The sequence below is a fragment of the Primulina eburnea genome, chromosome 17 (assembly GCF_022965805.1).
Source record: "Primulina eburnea isolate SZY01 chromosome 17, ASM2296580v1, whole genome shotgun sequence".
Lineage (NCBI taxonomy): Eukaryota > Viridiplantae > Streptophyta > Magnoliopsida > Lamiales > Gesneriaceae > Primulina > Primulina eburnea.
Genome location: NC_133117.1, coordinates 23,322,958 through 23,345,091, shown reverse-complemented (window position 1 = coordinate 23,345,091; position 22,134 = coordinate 23,322,958).

The window sequence follows — 22,134 nt, the reverse complement described above, 5'->3', positions numbered from 1 at the left end:
AATAATATTTTATAATGAGTCGAGTCAAATATGAGATATGTTTAATAAAATTTATATGTGAGACTTTTTCATGTGAATTTTTGTGATTCAAAAATTATATGTCACAAAAAAATTGTTGGCAATATTGATTGAATTCAATTATGAGGGTAGTTTGGTTAAATAATATAAAAAATATAAGAACTCCTATGAGATTGTTTAATAAGTTAAGTTTTGTGATACATATTTCATATTTGATCTGACATATTTTAGAAATAAACCAAGTCGATATCTGATATCATATCACATGAGACCTACTCAAAATATTAATACTAAAATTTTTTATTATAAATTGCGGACACACAGAAAAAAAAACAATAATCATATTTGAGACGGAAAAAATAGTTAATTTTACCGTAGTTTTTTTTTTTCTTGTTTGGCACGTTTCACTTTCCTCACTTTTCTATAATGGTGATGGAAAGTGTCCGATGAGACCTTGGCTTAATAGTTAATGTTGACATACTAAGACTTATTGGTCAGAGATTCGAGTCTCGCTGATTGCGAGTGATTTTCCTAATTTATTTAGATAGATTTTGTTGTTTTTTTGTAATTTTTTTTACCCGAGATAAGAAAGTCTCGGTTTCACGATTAATCTCGTCAGTAGTATAGACAGTTATGTTATATATTTGTAATATGGAAAAATATCATAGTTGTACTTAAAAAAACAGAAAATGATTTGGATTTTTCAATATTTTCAAAAGCTATACTGAATTTTCGTCAATTCAAGATGCTTATCCAAATACAGTACTTATTAGTTAATCTTACATGATCGATTCTCATGAGTACGAGTTGTTAATTACTGGAAGTGGATTGTTAGAAGAAGAATTCTACTGTTTTGGGTGGTTTTTAAATTTACATCGAAATAGTTTTTTTAAAAAAAATTAAGTTGTATTGTTGGTACAAAGTGTAACGACCATGGGCCATGTACTCCACCTGTTCGGCTAAAAAAAATTGATTCATGCCCAACAGTCTTATCAACACTGATCTTTTCTTAAAGTCAATTAGAACTATGTTCTTCATCAGCCAGTCCATCCCTAAGATGATATCAAACTTTGCATTGGCAACACAATCAGATCGGTGTAAAATAGGTGGCCCTGTAGTTGAAGATCGATATATGTGACCACGTGATATGAATCCACCTAACTCTACCTCAAAAGCTAGCTCATGAGAGGAGGATTGTGAATTCATATATATTTTGTCCAAGACAACTCTTGCTAACCGATGTGGGACACATCATTCCCGACCCCTTTAGACTGCATGTGCTCGTGCCAACTCCTTTGTAACCCGCACTCCAGGGCACTTCCAGGCATTCCCGACCCATTTAGACTGTACGTCTTTGTGCCAACTCCTTCGTTAACCCACACTCCAGGGCACTTCTAGGAACATGCACCCACACGACCAGTCAAGAGTATGGCTCTAATACCATATGATATGAATCCACGTACGAATAAAAAGCAAACACGATTAAATATGAATCACGCCCTCAATTTAATAACGAAGAAGGAATTCGTGTTGTCCCGATCTTTTGAATCAAGTATGGGTTTGTGATATTCACCTCTAAATTATAGAATTTAGCAACAAATATTCACGTGTAAAACAATTGAGAAACAGACGAACCTTCAAAGAACTTGTTCTTGACAATCCGTATGAAATCAATCGACAAACGTCACAAGAATAAATCCTTGATAAGTTTTATTTTTGATGAACACAAAGCGAAGCTTTGAAAAAGTTGAGAGAAAATCTCAAAATTTTATAAACTATCAATAATAATCTGAACTGTATGTTAATTTTCGTCCATTATGTTTTATATAATCAAAGATACCCAAAATCTAGTTGCCAAAATAATAAAAACACTAATGAAAGAAATTTTCTCGCCAAGCCGCCTAGTACACGGACCCCGTGTAGAGGTCCGGAAGGGGGTCTGTGTAGACACTGTCTTCGCGGAAAAATATAGGACACGGACCCCATGTACAGGTCTGTGCTCGGGTCCATGTAGACTCTGGATTTGCTCATTCTCGGATGTGATGTAGACGGACCCCGTGTACAGGTCCGTGCTCGGGTTCGTGTAGACTCGGTCCTTCAAAATATGCTTGAATAATATTTTCTTTGGCTCCCGAACTCACTCTCATGCATCACGAACACTTCAGCACTTTGCTCCTTGCACGTAAGCCCTCCTTGATTGCTCATAAGCCCATTTAATGCTTTTTTGAACCTCTTCAGACGTCCCCTCGTGATTGGTCCCTCTGGCAACTCTATCGAATCCCATGCTTTCCTTGGAGCTTGACCGCCCGTGTTCGCATCACCACGCTAGTAGCTGATAACTCCTCGCCTGATGGGAGTGTCACGGAGTAACTCACGTCGAGCCAATGGACTTAACACCCAAATAATTGACGAATGTCTCTGAGATAAAAGAGTGAGTAGCCCCGGAATCTAACAATTCCTTCATGGCTACTCTTTTTATGAAGATATTTTCTGAGGGACGTTAACATAACACAAAAACTTATACCCCAAAATTACAAATCTTAACCTCATGCATAGTTGGAAATCTCTATCCAAAGTCTTTAAAATACGAAAACAACATGCTATTATACCCAAGTAAAAATTCGAAGCATTCATGGCAAAAATAATACGGTGCTGAATTAAATCGGTTACCAGTCAGTAGAGTCGTGTCGGAGTTCACCTCATCAGCATGCATGACGAACACTCTCCCCTGGGTCGGCTGCCCCCACTACGGGCAGTCCCTCAGCATGTGATCGTTGGTTCCACACTTGAAGCATTAGCCCGAAACCCATAGACAATGCCCCATATGTTGACGGTGACATTTCGAACACACTGGATACTCACCAGGCTTCTGAGAAGCCTTCTTCTGCGGAAATTGACCTTTGCTTTTCGACGGTCCTTGAAATTGCCTCTTTCCCTGCTGTCCATGGAAAGCACTCTTAAACTGCTGTTGCTTCTGCTGTGGTGCCTGATAGGGTCTCTTACCCTGAATGTCATTCTCGATATAACTCTGGTCCTGCTCTGCCGCCAAGGCTCTCGACACGACAATAACATAAGTTGTAGGACCAGCAACTATAACATCACCGCGCAAGATCGGCCGTAAACCATCAATAAAATGTCTCAGCTTCTCCCGGACATTATTTTCAATTAGGGCACGAAGTGAAACCCCCTCTCAAACTTCCTTATGAACTCTGTTACGTTGTTGTCTCTTTGTCGCAACGTCATAAACTCCCTGGTCAGACGGGAGTGTACTTCCTCAGTGAAGTACTTGGAGTAAAACACTTCCTTAAAACCCTCCCAAGTAAGGGTCTGCAAATTCACCGACACATATGCACTCTCCTACCACAGTCTGGCATCCACTGTTAACAGAAAAGTTTCACATCTGACTCTATCTATATCATGCAGCTCCATAAAAGCGAATATCACCTCGATGGTCTTAATCCATCCCTCAGCCATCATCGTGTCAGTAGTACCCGAGAACTCATTTGGATCCATCCTCTTGAACCTCTCATACACTGAATCTGGTTTGAGCCTCGCCCCCGTATCTATTACAATATTATTCCCCGCAAACTATGCGAAGAACTGAGTCATCCCTACAAACATCTGTGCCTGCATATCTGACGGTGGACGAGGAGGAGTGGCCCTCTCCCTATCACGAGCCTTTCTATCCTCATCACCTGCTCCACATGCAATCATACTCTAGGAGACATATTGTTCTAAAATTTACTCAACACGTAAACGAAAATGCAAGAATATAGTATCTATATCATACGATGAACATAAATCAAACTTAAACATGTATATGCTGAAATCATGACCTTGATGCTTACAAAATGAAAGAATTTTAAAAACTTTAAAACTTACAGATTTGAGGCGTGACTTCGTGAGCTTCTCGCAATCGGCAGTAGGCATAACCCTTTACAAGAACACCGCTTTGAAACTACTTAAAATTTGCGGAAAATAAAAATTTTTCTTAAATAAGTAATAATCTTACAAGATGCAAAGTCAATAAATCACTTGACAAAATATTTGAAATGTAAACGACCTTTTCAGCATTACTTGTTTTAAACAACAAGAAATAATTTCGTTAACATCAGAGTAAATAAAATAACAAGCATAAAAATCCTTGAAAATCGAGCGGTCCTCGGGTTAGGCCTCAGCACAGTCTGAGCCACTCACTGGTCCCCGCCTCTCGCCTCCTCATACTTGTCCTCACATACATGGATCAAGTTTAGTGATTCGAAAGACTCAACATGTATACACTGAGAATAACAAGCAGTACATAATAAAATCACATGCATTTTAAAGTAGGCCATACGTACTTAAACTCGGAACATACTTACATAAACATAGACGTTCCATCATTTCATAAACATATTCATAAACGTACTTGTATCATACATAATTAAACATGCATATTCATCATCATTTTACGTAGATATATGTTTCAAAGCAAGTGACCCGTAACAAGTGTGTCTGATCAGACTAAACCATAATATTGGGCTAGCAGGGTTGTCCACTGCCACATACATAAGATACCCGGTCATGCTTTACCGGGTGGATTGGTCCCTGGTCATGCTTTATCGCTTCCCAATCTTGATCAAAACCCAGTCATGCTTTACCGGGGTGGAGAGGTCCCTGGACACGTTCTCCGGCTTCCAAACCCGTTCATAATTGATCATAAGATAATTAGCATACCTCAAAAATATAAAATATTTTCTTTTACACGTCAAACATACTTACGTAGCGTTGAGGGATTCGTTGGATATCGTTTGGGCTACTGCTGCACATACTAAAACGTGTTTCATGCAACTTAAATTCCATAACTTAATCATACCAATCGTACCTATTACCAAGTAATTAAATAACTTATGATTTTCTAGACCACTCGGGACTTGACCATGTAAAACATCATACTAAACCATGACATTAAACTCCGAAACAAATCATGATATAAAGTATGAACATTTCCTAAGAAATGAAAGACAAGGACCTCGTTAAACCGTAATTCATTGATTCCTATTCAATCTACGTATCCGCTAATCTAACTCTCCCCAAGCTTGGACATAGCGACGTATTAATACCCAAAACGAAACAATTTCACTTAAACTTAAAGCCCCTTAAACTGCCGGACCAGCGCCTAGGAGCCATCAAAGTAATGCTGCAACGCTTGGTTAAGCGCCTAGGCCCTAGCAACCAGCGTCGCGGTGCTAATGATGCGAACGACAGGCGCATCGGAGCTTCCAATCCAGCACTGAGATGCTAACACGTTCGAAGCTTAAGAGCTGGAGCGCTCTATATACAGCGTGCGGCGCTAACCCTGCGTGAACCAACCAAAATTCTGCACAAAAGCTTCCCTACAACTTCTAATGCAACCATACCCTTACCGACTCGAATGATACACCAAATATCGTATGATCACCACAATCAACACACCTAAATGCAGAAATGACCACTCGGAGATTTCCAACGAAGCCTGCAACTAAATAAACTGAAGAAACATAAAGAACACATTTTTTATAATAACACAGTTTGAGCAGTCACACGAGAATGATCATAACTCACTCGTTTCTTGTCCAAAAACTACGAATTTACTATCAAATCAAAGATATTGAAAAGTGCTACGTTATATATGTTGAAAGGTTTTCCAGAAAATCAACCGAAAATTCACAGAACTCAAAATGACAACAGCTTTGGTTTCGAGATCTAAAAATTTTGATCCAAAATCATTTCAAATATTATTGCTCAAACTTTTACATAACATACACGAACTTTTCATACAATATGCATCAAAATATTTACTAGGACAAGATTGATGCGAAATATGAAATATTATACATTCCTTTGAGTTAAAACGTACGAAGATAACGAATACCGACATGGTGGATCACGGGGGATGACCAGGAGACGATTGTTGCACGTTTTCTTGCTAGAATAAGAACACAAATCTCCAGGAAATTTCAAGGAGGAGGTGGCTGCAGAAAGAAGACTCAAGAACCCTAGGTTTTTCTCTAAAAAAAACACTCAATATGTGTTTTGTGTGTGCCGAGTGTGAGTTGGTGTAACGGGTGTGTGTGTGTGTTAATTAGGGGTTAATTAGATTAATAAAAATACTAATATCTAATTAACATGCTAAATAAAAATATAATCCCCACTAACTTTCTAGAACCCCTAATTTTAAATAAAATGCACAAGTGTCAAATTCTCAAGATTTAAAATCGCCACTAATCAAATTAGTATTTTGAAAAGCTTAAAAATCTCAAAATCACGTAATAAATTAAATGAGGCTTTAAAATGCTTACATTTTCATAAATAATTTAAAATACTAATTTTCTTGACTTAGAAATAAAATACCACAATATCCTCGATCCCGCATCGAATATTCGCCTGAAACATAAAACTCAAGAAAAAGTTTTAATGTATATCAAATAAACATGTAATAATTTTTAAAAAATGCAAAAGTCATACATCATGCATCGTTAAAAATCATTTTAAAATTTAAATAAATGATTCAACAATTTAATAAAGAAATGGGTTTACGTGTACTGATTTTGGGCTCTACAGATTAACTTTGTGCGAGTGCGACCTAGGCGCTTCTAATGTAAAATATGATCTAGGCCAAAAAATTTCAGCTCGACTAACTCACATTTTTCCGAAATTTAAATTTTGAAATGCCTATCATTGGTCTCAAAGTTGCAACATAACTTGTAATGGACTAGGAATTTCATTTAGCAATGTTTCAACAAAGTTTGTAAAGGTCTGGAACAATCTGGAATGAATATTCATATGGGTTTTTCGAATTTTCAAGAATGTTTCTTCAAATGAGTTTTTCAAATTATCTAGAAGGATTCTTCATATGGATGTCTTTTTATGTGACCAATATAATGACCCTTGGAGTGGTCATGTTTTTTCTATATAAAGAAGTCACATTTTCCTCATTCTACTCAATACATGAAAATCACTGTGATCCTCTGGTTTCACAAACCTGTTCATACATGATAAGTTCAGGTACAAATTATGTTCACTGAAATGGTATTTGAGTGTTTAATTTACCACTGACTCCATCGTTATATCTAAGAAAACTGCATCTCCTTACAGTCCTCGGTTTGATTTACATATTACCTTGTTTATTTTACTACATTCATAAACTCTACGAAGTTTAAATATTTGTTGCAATATCTATTGCAATCGTTTTCTGAATAGATTTCATTTCTATTTATATTTCATTTCTAGGATATTCTATGTCGTTGCATGCCAATTCATTACGTTGCACTAAATAAACTATGATTGTTTATCAATTATAAATTATGTTTTTCAAATTTACTTTTATCTTTTGTATTTCATTTCGTTGCATGTTCTGTTGCAATGTAAGTATTAACATTTTGCAAATCCATGGGATTTGTACATTAAAATTTTTAAAAAAGCCAATTATCCTCAGCAATCAACATACCATATGTTCTCCTTTTTGATTCACTGAATCAACCTATGCATTTTCCACATTGTTTTGGTTGGAAAAACAACAAAAAGGACTTTTTTTAAATCTAATATCTTGCAATCCTAACAATCATAATCAAGAAATTGGATATATAAAATTAGATATCGCTTGACTATTGAATTTTATCACAAATACTTTTGTACATTACCAATTTTATTCATATGAGTGATTATTGGAATTTTGGATTGATTATATGGTGAATGAAAATTGTCGCCCGATCAATTTTTATCGATCTTTGTGGGCTTGAAACATTTCAAACAATGAAGTGGAAAGTTTTCCAATATTGAATAATTAAGCTTAAACGAGTTAGCTAATATACAACTTCACTTCATGGAAGAGTATAATATAGCAAGACAAAATGTTCTCTCTCGCACACACAGGTGCACAAAGGGTGGTGGATTTGCACTGAAATGGATTTTCTCATGTGCGAGTTCAGTCTAGTTGCATCGAATGTTGAATCTGATCTCGATTCCGGCCAAAATTTGCCAATTCTACATTTAACACACATTTTTCTGAAATGTCTATCAAATTTCGTTGGCACAAAGTTTCAACATAACTTGTAATGGCCTAGAAGGACTCTTCATTGACCAACGTTGCAACAGAATTTGTAATGGTCTGGAATAGTTTGGAATGACTCTTCATATTGGTTTTTTGAATTATCTAGAGTCTTTCTTCAAATGGGTTTTCGAATTATTAAGTACAAATTCTGTTCACCGGAATGGTATTTGAGTTTTAAATTTACCTCTGACTCCACCGTTATATCTTGGAAAATAGTTGTATGTGTATTGATCCTCAATGTAATGCCCGGAAATTTAATCATAATAATCTGTATTTATTGATTTATAATTTGATACGATTATGAAAAGATTAATCGAGACACGATTTGAGATAACGTGTAAAAAGATGTATGTGCGAGGATGAGCTCTCGCGCATATGCGCGACCAGCCGGGCGCATATGCGTGAAATGTCCAGAGAACCTCGCGCATATGCGCGACCTGAACCCGCGCATGTGTGCAAGGGTGGCAGAAAGTTGGGCAGAAATTTGAGTACCTCGCGCATATGCGCCGAATGAGGGCGCGCATATGCGCGAGGCACTGTGCACATCACGCGCCGAGACATATGGTCTCGCGCATATACGCCGGTAGATGTCGCGCATATGCACGAGACGTGTTACACGTAGAGCACGCCATTTGCCGTGTTGCATGTAACGTGTGAATGTATATATATATATATATATATATATATATATATATATATATATATATATATATATATATATATATACATACATACGATTCTTTAAACTTGAGAAAAGGAAAAATCGAAGGAAACGGTGGTAAAATTTTCCTTGAATCTTAGGATCGCGATTGTGTAAAATTCGTCCGTCTGATTTTGAATCTGACTTCGGTACTATGTTTATATCAACGCAGGCTACAACTGGACGTAAGTTTTACTACGTTTTGACATGTTTTGAAATTATGATATTGTCAGAATTGAATGGAATTCATATATGATGTTCTGGACATGTTAGACATCATAGAATCGAAGTCAGATTAAGAAACGGACTGATTATGAAATTGTTATAATTTTTTGATGTTAATTGACCGAGATATGATATCAGATTGTATTGGTATCGATTATTAGTTGAGAGAATTATTATCTGGTGATGTTATATTGACCGGGATATCGGGATTGTGCGGTTATACCGTTGATTTTGAATTATTGATCAGATTGGTATCGATTTAAACGGTATATTGATATGATATCATTGATATTTCCATTTCCAGATTGAAGAATTGACAGAGTTTGAATTCCAAATCGACACTACGAATGAAAGGTATAAGTCAATGTGGTATGAGACATCGACTCAAGTAGGATGTACTTGAGTTTCCCTAAATCACGTACTTATTATTATGTTTTATTATTGTGATTATTGATTTGATTATATGCCCGTTCTATGGAGTTATAGGAGCATGCATTAGATGAGTAATCTTGTGACAGAAGTACCCGATAGTGGCGGGATAGCCACGGGTATATAGCACGATGTTACAAGATAGTGTATTGGCGATAGGACCACAGTCCATGACGGTTAGGTCAGGACACTAGATGTTTGGTTATATCGAATTGGATAGAACTGGAGTCTTTTCAATTACTGTTGGTCGATATAGGAATACCAACATCTTTATATCTGGGTGTTTTGGTTATATCGACGTGGATAGAACTGGAGTCATTTCTATTACTGTTGGTCGATATAGGAATACCACATCTAGAAACCGGGAGCCCTAGGCTAGGATTGAGTCTAGTCTGAGTCGTGGAGTCACGAGCATTGTTGACAGTTTGATATTGATTATGCTTCAGCTTTGATATATATTGTTGTTATCTGTACATGCTTTTATGTTTATCATATGATTGCATGTTTCGTTGATTTATACTGGGATTATATTCTCACCGGAATTATCCGGCTGTTGTCTTGTTTGTATGTGTACATGACAATAGATGGGACAGGATCAGGGTCCAGGAGATGAGAAGAGATCGTGATAGAGTGGAGACTTCGGACTTTGATGGATATAGGGTTTTGGCACTTGATAATTAGATGTTGAACCTTAGTTTTTACTGATTTGTAGACGGTACAGGACTTGTACTTTATTTTATACTGAGTTGTATATTAGTTTGATTTCACTACATTTCGCATTAAAAAGAAAAAAAAAATTATGACCCTAATTACTTGATTAGTAAATTAATCCTGATGACGATTAATAATTAATTAGCGTCCGGATCCCCACAACAGGTGGTATCAGAGCGATAGATCCTTGAGACTGAGATAAGAGCTAGTGAACGGGGTAGATTGAGATTTTCTTTCCTGCTTTTGATTGCTAGCATGAATTCCTGTTTTTATACATGTTTGCCTGAATATCTGATTTTGATATGGTAATGTGTATTATTTGGAATGGATCAGCTGTAAGATGATCCGAGGAGGATTGAAACTGATATGTGGTATTTGGAATTACTAACCTCTGTAATTATCAGATATGCCTCCAAGAAGAGTACCGGAACAGGGTAGTACATCAAATCCTCCAATGGATGTGACAGCGACACCCATGGAGACCTTACTGAAAAGATTCCAGTCATTCCATCCACCGACGTTGAAGGGAACAAAGACTTCCGTGGATTGTGAGAATTGACTGGATGATATTTAAATGTTGTTTGAGTCCTTGGAATATACTGATGAGCGGAAAGTGAAGCTGATAGGACATCAGTTACACGACGTTGCTAATAACTGGTGGATCACGACGAAGAGGGCATTGGAACACCGAGGTACGACTATTACCTGGAATGTGTTTAGAACTGAATTCTATCAGAGGTTCTTTCCAGTGTCATATAGGAAGGAAAAGGGAGCCAAATTCGCCAAATTGAGACAGGGCCAGCTAAACATTGAAGAATATGTGGCCAAGTTCTCTTCACTGTTGCGCTTTACTCCACATGTGGCGGAACATGACGAGGCCGTGGCGGATCAGTTCATTAATGGCCTGAGCCCGAAAATATTTACATTGGTGAACACAGGGCGACCGAATAATTTTACTGATGCCCTGAACCGAGCCAAGGGATCCGAATCCGGCCTGATGAGACAGCGAGGAGCTTCGTTTGTACCTTCAGCACCGGGACCACAACAACCACCTCCTCGATTTGAAGGTGGCAGCAGCAGTGGCGGAAAGAAGGATTTCTTGAAGGCTAGAGGGAAGCCGTTCAAGAAGTTCGGAAGCAGTTCTTCTAGTTCTGGGAGTCCTCGACAGAGCCAGAGCTATACTGGACCTATTTGCAATACTTGTGGAGGGAAGCATCCTACTGAACAGTTATGAGGAGTGTTTGGCAGCTGCCGTATCTGCAAACAACAGGGACACTTTGCCCGAGTGTATCCCCTTGGGGTGCTCCAGTACTGTTCGTGAGGAAGAAGGATGGGTCGATGAGACTTTGTATTGATTACCGGCAACTGAATACGGTAACGGTAAAGAATAAATATCCATTGCCTCGTATTGATGATTTATTTGATCAGTTGCAGGGTTCTTTGGTGTATTCCAAGATCGATCTGAGATCTGGATACCATCAACTGAGAGTCAGGGATTCTGATATCTCAAAGACAGCATTCAGAACCAGGTATGGACACTATGAATTTATTGTCATGCCATTTGGATTGACGAATGCACCGGCGGTATTTATGGGATTGATGAACCGTGTCTTTCAGAAATATCTCGATGATTTCATGATTATCTTCATCGATGATATTTTGATTTATTCAAAGAATGTGATGGAGCATGCTGAACATTTAAGAACTGTGTTGCGAATTTTGAGGGCGGAGAAATTGTATGCTAAACTGTCGAAATGCGAGTTCTGGTTGAAACATGTGGTATTTCTGGGGCATATTATATCCGGAGACGGTATATCAGTTGATCCCAGTAAGGTTGAGGCAGTGATTTCTTGGCCGAGACCGACATCTGTACCAGAGATACGCAGCTTTATGGGTTTGGCAGGATATTATCGCCGATTCATTAAAGATTTTTTGAGTATTGCCAAACCGATTACACAGTTGACTCAGAAGAGTGCTCCATTTGTTTGGTCTGAGGAATGTGAGACCAGTTTTCTTGAATTGAAGAAAATATTGACCAGTGCTCCTGTGTTGACGATTCCTTCAGGCACTGGTGGATTTGTTGTTTATTGTGATGCATCTCACCGAGGATTGGGCTGTGTGTTGATGCAGCGAGGACATGTTATCGCTTATGCCTCGAGATAGCTGAAACCCCATGAATCTCGTTACCCAATTCATGATCTTGAATTGGCAGCCATAGTCTTTGCTTTGAAGATATGGTGACATTACCTCTACGGTGAGAAATTCAAAATCTATTCTGATCATAAAAGCTTGAACTATCTGTTTTCACAGTCAGAGTTGAATATGAGACAACGAAGATGGCTTGATTAATTGAAAGATTTTGATTGTGAAATCAAATACTACCCAGGAAAATCCAATGCAGCAGCTGATGCACTAAGTCGAAAGATATGTTCTTTATCCTTATCGACTATGTGTGTTTCGAATTTGATTGAAGACTGCTGTTTGTCTGGATTAGTATTTGAGACAGATCGGAGAACTATGAGATTATATACTATTCAAGCTAAACAAGAGCTGATTTTGAGAATTAAAGCAGCTCAGAAAGCTGATCAGAATATACAGAAGTCGATTGCTATGGTTAAAACTGGACATCGATCGGAATATCAGGTTCAAAATTGTATTTTGTATGTGAATAATCGTCTTTTTATGCTGAATGTTTCGGATTTGAGACAGCAAATACTGACAGATGCGCACAACAGTCGTTTTAGCATTCATCCTGGTGGCATGAAAATGTATAATAATTTGAAGACACAGTATTGGTGGAAACAAATGAAATCTGATGTTACTGAATTTGTAGCCAAGTGTCTAAATTGCCAACAGGTGAAGGTTGAAAGAAAGAAACCAGGAGGATTATTACAGAGTTTGTCGATTCCTGAATGGAAATGGGATCACATTTCCATGGATTTTGTGACACAGTTGCCACGTTCCTCCCGAGGTTGTGATGCGATTTGGGTCGTGATTGATCGATTGACCAAATCTGCATGCTTCATTCCATACAAAATGAAGTATAGATATGGTCAGATGGCCGATATCTATGTCAAAGAAGTGGTTAGATTGTATGGAGTGCCGAAGTCAATTGTCTCAGACCGTGATCCTCGGTTTACTTCACACTTCTGGCAGAGTCTACAGGAAGCTCTAGGTACGAAGTTACATCTGAGTACCGCATATCATCCACAGACTGACGGACAGTCAGAGTGGACGATTCAAACATTGGAAGATATGCTGAGAGCTGTAGTGCTTGACTTTAGCACTAACTGTCAAGATGCATTGCCTCTTTGTGAGTTTTCGTACAACAATAGCTATCAGACGAGTATTGAGATGGAACCTTTTGAAGCGTTGTACGGAAAGAAATGTCGATCCCCTCTATATTGGGATGATATCTCTGAAGTTCCTGAGACTGGACCTGATATGATCAGAGATATGACATAAAAAGTGAAATTGATTCAGAAGAAAATGAAGGCAGCCCAGGACAGACAAGTCAAATATGCCAACCTTCGACGACGACCGTTGGTATTTGAGACAGGAAACCGAGTGTTCCTGAAGATCTCTCCTTTCAGGGGTGTTGTCCGATTTGGGAAGAAAGGGAAGTTGTCTCCACGATACGTCGGTCCTTATGAGATTCTTGAAAAGATAGGAGATCGTGCCTATCGACTAGCATTGCCGCCTTCATTATCTGGAATACATGATGTCTTTCATATATCGATGCTGCAGAAGTATCTCCCTGATGATTCACATGTTGTTCAACCAGACGAGGCTGAACTTGATGAAAGTCTGAGTTACATTGAAAAACCGATCCGGATTATCGATCGTAAGGAAAAACAGCTCAGAACGAAGATGATTCCGTTGGTGAAAGTATAATGGACTCATCATGGCGTTGAAGAAGCCACTTGGGAGACTGAATCAGATATGAGACAAGAATTCCCAGCATTATTTCACTGATATAAAATTTTATTCGATATGATTTGACTATCTGTGATTTCGAGGACGAAATCATATCTTAGAGGGGAGAAATGTAATGCCCGGAAATTTAATCCTAATAATCTGTATTTATTGATTTATAATTTGATACGATTATGAAAAGATTAATCGAGACACGATTTGAGATAACGTGTAAAAAGATGTATGTGCGAGGATGAGCTCTCGCGCATATGCACGACCAGTCGGGCGCATATGCGCGAAATGTCCAGAGAACCTCGAGCATATGCGCGACCTGAACCCGCGCATGTGCGCGAGGGTGGCAGAGAGTTGGGCAGAAATTTGAGTACCTCGTGCATATGCGCCGAATGAGGGCGCGCATATGCGCGAGGCACTGTGCACATCACGCGCCGAGACATATGGTCTCGCGCATATGCGCCGGTAGATGTCGCGCATATACGCGAGACGTGTTATACATAGAGCGCGCCATTTGCCGTGTTGCGTGTAACGTGTGTATATATATATATATATATACATACGATTCTTTAAACTTGAGAAAAGAAAAAATCGAAGGAAATGTTGGTAAAATTTTCCTTAAATCTTAGGATCGTGATTGTGTAAAATCCGTCCGTCTGATTTTGAATCTGACTTCGGTACTATGTTCATATCAACGCAGGCTACAACTGGACGTAAGTTTTACTACGTTTTGACATGTTTTCAAATTATGATATTGTCAGAATTGCATGGAATTCATATATGATGTTCTGGACATGTTAGACATCATAGAATTTAAGTCGGATTAAGAAACGGACTGATTATGGAATTGTTATGATTTTCTGAAGTTAATTGACCGAGATATGATATCAGATTGTATTGGTATCGATTATTAGTTGAGGGAATTATTATCTGGTGATGTTATATTGACCGGGATATCGAGATTGTGCGGTTATACCGTTGATTTTGAATTATTGATCAGATTGGTATCGATTTAAACGGTATATTGATATGATACATTGATATTGACATTGCCAGATTGAAGAATTGACAGAGTTTGAATTCCATATCGACACTACGAATGAAAGGTATAATTCAATGTGGTATTGAGACATCGACTCAAGTAGGATGTACTTGAGTTTCCCTAAATCACATACTTATTATTATGTTTTATTATTGTGATTATTGATTTGATTATATGCCCGTTCTATGGAGTTATAGGAGCATGCATTAGACGAGTAATCTTGTGACAGAAGTACCCGATAGTGGCGGGATAGCCACGGGTATATTGCACGATGTTACAAGATAGTGTATTGGCGATAGGACCACAGTCCATGACGGTTAGGTCAGGACACTAGATGTTTGGTTATATCGACTTGGATAGAACTGTAGTCTTTTCAATTACTGTTGGTCTATATAGGAATACCAACATCTTTATATCTGGGTGTTTTGGTTATATCGACGTGGATAGAATTGGAGTCTTTTCTATTACTGTTGGTCGATATAGGAATACCACATCTGGAAACCTGGATCCCTAGGCTAGGATTGAGTCTAGTCTGAGTCGTGGAGTCACGAGCATTGTTGACAGTTTGATATTGATTATGTTTCAGCTTTTGATATATATTGCTATTATCTGTACATGCTTTTATGTTTATCATATGATTGCATGTTTCGTTGATTTATACTGGGATTATATTCTTAACGGAATTATCCGGCTGTTATCTTGTTTGTATGTGTATATGACAACAGATGGGACAGGATCAGGGTCCAAGAGATGAGAAGAGATCGTGATAGAGTGGAGACTTCGGACTTTGATGGATATAGGGTTTTGGCACTTGATAATTAGATGTTGAACCTTAGTTTTTACTTATTTGTAGACGGTACAGGACTTGTACTTTATTTTATACTGAGTTGTATTTTAGTTTGATTTCACTACATTTCGCATTAAAAAGAAAAAAAAATTATGACCCTAATTACTTGATTAGTAAATTAATCCTGATGATGATTAATAATTGATTAGCGTCCGAGTCCCCACACTCAAGCACCGTAAAAGAGAAAAATTTAAATTCTGTTTAAGGAAACTATAAATTTACAAGCCTCGGTTTGATTTACATGTTGTCTTGTTTACTTTACTGCATTCATACTTTGTCATGTTTAGATATTTGTTTCAATATCTATTGCAATAGCTTTCGGAACATGATTCATTGATTCATTTTCTAGGATATGCTATGTCGTTGCATGTCAATTCATTATAATCTATGATTTTTTTTATCAATTGTTAAGTACGTTTCTCAGTCTTCACATTTTTTTTTTCAAAAAAAAACATATTTTTCCTGATCGACAATCAGCATACCATCTGTTCTCGTTTTGAATAATTGAATTAACTTGTGCATTTCCGCACTGTTTTGGTTGGAAAAATAACCAAATGGATTTTTAAAATCTACTGTATTTTGTGATCCTAACATTCAAAAATAATTTGAAATAGAAAATTAGATATCAAATATAACCAAGTTAGTAATATCATATTATTAGTTCTTAAAAAAGGATGTAAATCACAAAATGCCCAAAAATGTAAATGGCTTATATTGCAAAAATGTCAAAATATAATATATAATATAATAATAAAGATAAACATGCAGACATGAATTACCGTTTATGAACAAAAAGAATGGATTAATTCAAGTTGTAGTATATAATTCTTGTTGGCTTATTCGGAGAAGGAAGTTACCACGTGACTGACAAAAAATGAGATGATTTTCATCCTATGAAATTTTATGAATTATATATAGAAAAATTCACACTCTTGAATGTGTAAATTAATATAAATTAGGCCACTAAAGTGATTGATATGATCGAATAAGCATATGTAAAGAAGAATACCAATATTAATTTTATTTTTTTTAAAAAAAAACGAAAACCAATAGTAATTTAATAGTAAACGACACACAATATATATACGCATACCATCTAAGAGATAATGGATCAAATAATTCATAATCATGTCCCAACTTCTACTTGTCAACAACATATATTCCCCTTCGGACCTTCCTTTCGACGAGTTTAGGCTATTTACCAATTGTATGTGATTAAATTAGCTAAAATTGTATTTGGATTAAGTCATTTGAAATCCATGATTTTGAATTTATTTTTTATGACGTAGGAACCAATAGCATCTACCATTCGGTGAGCACTAGGTAAACAATTAGGTTAACATAATAGTTTGCAAACCACATTAGTCAGGTAAACTGCAACGGATAAGCTCTGTGCGATATGTTTGTTCGAGAAACTGCTGGTTGGGAGAATTGAAATTCTGACTACTAATCATGTACTTACCTATTCTATCAACAAGAACATCATCTTGGATGTTTTTTATTATCAAGTGGTGGGGGATTGTGGGATTTAGAACCGAATACCTCTCCCTTAGAAGGGAGAGGTGATGCCACTTCGAACCAAGGGCCAGTGGCCGAATTTATTTTTATTGTTAAATAATTTTGAAAAAGAAAAATCAAATTGTTTTCTATTTATTTATATTATAATAGATTTCAAATGACTCAAATATTCTAAGAATTTGAAATCAATTATAATTACTGCAATTATAGATAAATAAATAAATAAGAAGATTAATTTATCACCCAATTAATAGCAATTATCGACAGATCTTGTACCTGAAATGACACAAACATTAGCTTTGTCAAAAACATCACAATTATTTTTATCGAATTTAACATGCAAATTGTCATCACAAAGTTGAATAATACTTATTAAATTTGAGTCTAGTCCCTTAACATGGAGTACATTGTGAACTTCTGGAAGTCCATCCACATTCAAATTCCATTTACCAACAATTCTCTCTTTTGCACCACCTCCATAGATCACACATCCACGTCTTAATTCAATATAGCCAGTGAGGTACTTCTTAGACCCTGCCTTGGTGCGCGATTTCCCACAGTTGAAATACCAAATACCCGCAATATTAGTTTTCGAAGATGTATAAATAGCAGTGCATCGAATTTCAGTCTTAGGTACCCAAAATTTCTTTACAATAAGGTTTCTTGTTGACAGTGTTGTACTTGGTGTTGGGCAACACATTGTGCAACTTCCGGTTTGCTTCTCAGCTCAAGTAATTGTCTCTCAGCTTGAAGCAAAAAGGTTTGATGTGGTCTGATTTACAGCCGTAAGTGGCAAATTAAATGTCATTTTCTTTTCTTTGGCCTTTGAGCATAATCTTGATTTTTGGTTGTTGAAGCTTTGATAGGAGGAGCGTCTCTTGGAGACTTGAAGCATTTTTGCTTTCCAACACAAAAACAGTAGGTTGTAACCTAAATTTGGATGATTCTCCAGACTAAAACACACTATTTTTGAGCTCGGTCATTAAAATTGACTCTTGTTTTCTTGAGCTAAACTTTGCCAGTATCTTCGATTCCATTTCAAGATCATCCTTGACTTTGCACAACTCAAGGTCCTTTTGCTCAAAATTACCTCAAGTCTTGATATAAATTCTTTCAGTTTTGTATTCTCTTTTGAGAGGATCAAATTTATTTTGTTTCTTTTGATCCAGTCCTCATACAGTTCTTCACGCATTGTCTAGACATTCTCTAAGGTGATTTCATCTTCATCAACTTTCTTGGTTCTAGATTGCTCAAATCACCGAGAGTTTTTCATTGAGGCACACTGATTTTGAAGAGATGCTACGAATAGATGTTGCAACACCAGGGCAACACCTAGCGGATTGACTTGCAAACATCGTTTTTTCTTCAAAACAACAGACAGAGAGATGTGATTTTTTCCTTTACTCGATTCTAGCACTTCTTTAGATTCTTCATCACTTATGGAGACTGTCATACCTTTGTTCCTTCGAAATCTATTGGCACATTCATTTGTGTAGTGACCAAATTTATAACATTCTCTGCACTGAACCGATTCTAATATTTTGAAATACGGTTGAATCATCAATTAAACCCTTGGTTTAAATTTCTCTTGAGTAAGTGCAAGATTTTTATTTTCCTCAGGAGCAACCAAAGTTGGTAGTTTAGATGGTTAAATATATTTATTCTTGTCTTTCATCTTTTTTAAATAATCACAAAATTTCATTGTAATCAACGAGTTGGAATATTCACATAAATCAGACTTGTTGACTTCTGAGACATTTGAATTAAGTCATTGAATTAGTCATCAGAAACTTGCAGTACAATAGTGTTTTCTTTGTCATTTTTCTTTAGACCCAGATCCATCTCAAAAGTTTTGAGAGAGCTTATCAAATCCTCCAAACTATGTGTAAAAGTGTCTTTGGCTTCATAAATAACAAAGATCTTGATGTTGAACCGTTCAGGATGAGATCTTAAGATCTGGCTTAACAGCCTTTCATTTTATATTGGTTTGCCAAGCCTGAAGGCTTCATTTGTGGTGAAATTGATCACTTAAAAAAGAACTGTAAATCAACAAAGAATAATGCCGATGTTGTTATTGAAGAGGTACATGATGCTCTATTATCATCCATGGAAAACCCGGCTGATTCTTGGGTTATGGACTCAGGAGCTTTGTTTCATACCGCTGTTAATCGTGATGTATTAGATAATTACATCACTGGCAATTACGGAAAAGTTTTCCTGGCTGATTGAAAACCTTTGTAAATAGTTGATATGGGTGATGTCCCGATGAAGATGTCAAATGGATATGTCTAGAAAATTAACAAAGTTAAGCATGCAACAAAATTGACACATAATCTGATCTCAGTGGTACAGCTCGATGACGAAGGCCATAATGTGGCCTTTGGTGATGGTCCTTGGAAAGTTAACAAAGGATCCATGACTGTTGCCCGAGGAAAGAAAATTCAGACACTTTATATGACTTCCCATTGCAGAGATACATTAATAGTCGTTGATGTTGGAGGTAATTCAAGTCTATGGCATTGTAGAATTGAGCATCTGAGTGAGAAGTGAATGAAGATGCTTATATCAAACGGGAAGCTAAAAATTAAATATCGTTGAACACAAGCAATGTGAAAGTTGTATCTTTGGAAAGCAGAAAATGTGAGCTTTCAAAAATCGTTATAGAACCGAAAGCAACAAAGTTGGAGCTGGTTCATACTGATGTATGGAGACAATCTCCTATGACATCCCATGGAGACTCAAGATACTATGTCACATTTATCAACGATTCAATCCTGGAAGTTTCGGTTTACTTTCTAAAAATAAATATGCTATTTATGAGACCTTTAAAAAATGGAAAGTCATGGTTGAGAATGAGGTCAACTTGAAGATAAAGTGCTTACGATCTGATAATGGTGGTGAATACGAAGATGTCAAGTTCAAGAAATATTGTGCATAGAACATGATCAACATGTATTCAGCAATCAAGAGGTATCGAAGGTCCTCTGTTATTCAGATATGCTGAATACCTGAAGAGGTATGGTGCGAAAAAGAAGTAAACATTTCTTTCTTGAAAGTGTTTGGAAGTTTATTCTATGTTCATATTGACTTAGTTAGCAGAACAAAGCTTGATCTGAAATGAAAGAATTGTTTCTTTATTTTTTTATGGTGATAACGAGTTTGGTTATATTTTTTGGGATGACCAAAATCGGAAGATCATTCGGAGCAGAGATATAATATTCAATGAGCAAGTTTTGTATAAGGACATGTTGAGCATTGGAGCTGGAGATGAATGTCCTGAAGTGAAGAAGACTGATGAAGTATTTTTGACAGATATTCCTATGAATGAATTGAAAAGTAGTAACAATGAAGATGAAGAGCAACTGCACAAGATAATGACCCACAAACTCCCGTGATTGAACTCAAGAGATCTTCGAGAATAATTAGACTACCTGAGAGATACTTCCCTGCACTTCACTATATTTTGCTAACAGAAAAAAGTGAATCTGAGACTTATGAAGAGGAAATGAACAATGTTGATTCAACCAAGTGGGAGTTATCCATGAAGATGACATAGATTCACTGTTATCCAACCAGACGTTGGAGTTGACAGAACTTCTTCAATGCAAAAAAGCATTACATATGATACAAGACAAGACTTGTTGTAAAAGATTTTGAACAAAACGAAGACATTGATTACACCGAGATTTTCTCTCTAGTAATTAAATTCACCACTCTTTGGACTATACTCGGATTAGTGGCAAAAGAAGATTTACATCTGGAAGAGTTAGATGTAAAGACGACATTTCTTCATGGTGTTCTAGATGAAGAAGTTTATATGAAGCGGCCACATGACTTTTAAGTACGAGGAAAAAAAATGGTGTGTAAACTTTAAAAGAGCTTGTACGGTCTAAAACAAGCTCCACGACAGTTGTACAAGAAGTTTGATGGATTCATGAGTAATAGTGCTTTCCTGAGGTGTCAAGCTGATCACTCTTTTATGTGAAGAAGCTTGATGATTCTTATATCATTCTACTATTATACACAAACGATATGTTAATAACAAGTGCTTGTCTAGAAGAGATTGATAAACTCAAGTAACAGTTATCAAAAGAATTTATGAAGGATTTGGGTGTTGCAAAGAAAATGTTGGAATGAGGATCTTAAGAGATCGGGTGACTGAAATCTTTAAGTTATCTCAAGAAGATTACGTGAAACAAGTTATAAGCAGATTTAACATGGATGAAGCTAAACATGTGAGTACTCCTTTGGCTAGTCATTATAACTAACCAAATCACAATCACCGTCGACGGAGCAGGAACATACTTATATAATAAAGGTTCCTTATTTTTCTGTTGTCGGAAGCATCATATGTGGAATGGTTTGCACGAGACTAGACATAGCACATGCAGTAAGAGTTGTTAGCAGGTTTATTAACAATCCGGGAAAACAACACTGGGTAGCTGTTAAATGGAATCTCAGGTACTTGAAAGGTATTGTTAATTTATCTTTATGCTTCAGTAGATCGAATTTGGGCTTACAACGTTTTGTCGATGCCGACATGGGTGATGACCTGGATGATAGAACTGTGTATGTGTTCATATTAAGTGGTACGGTAATAAGTTGGTTGTCTAAATTGAAAAAGATAGTTGCACTTTCGACTACTA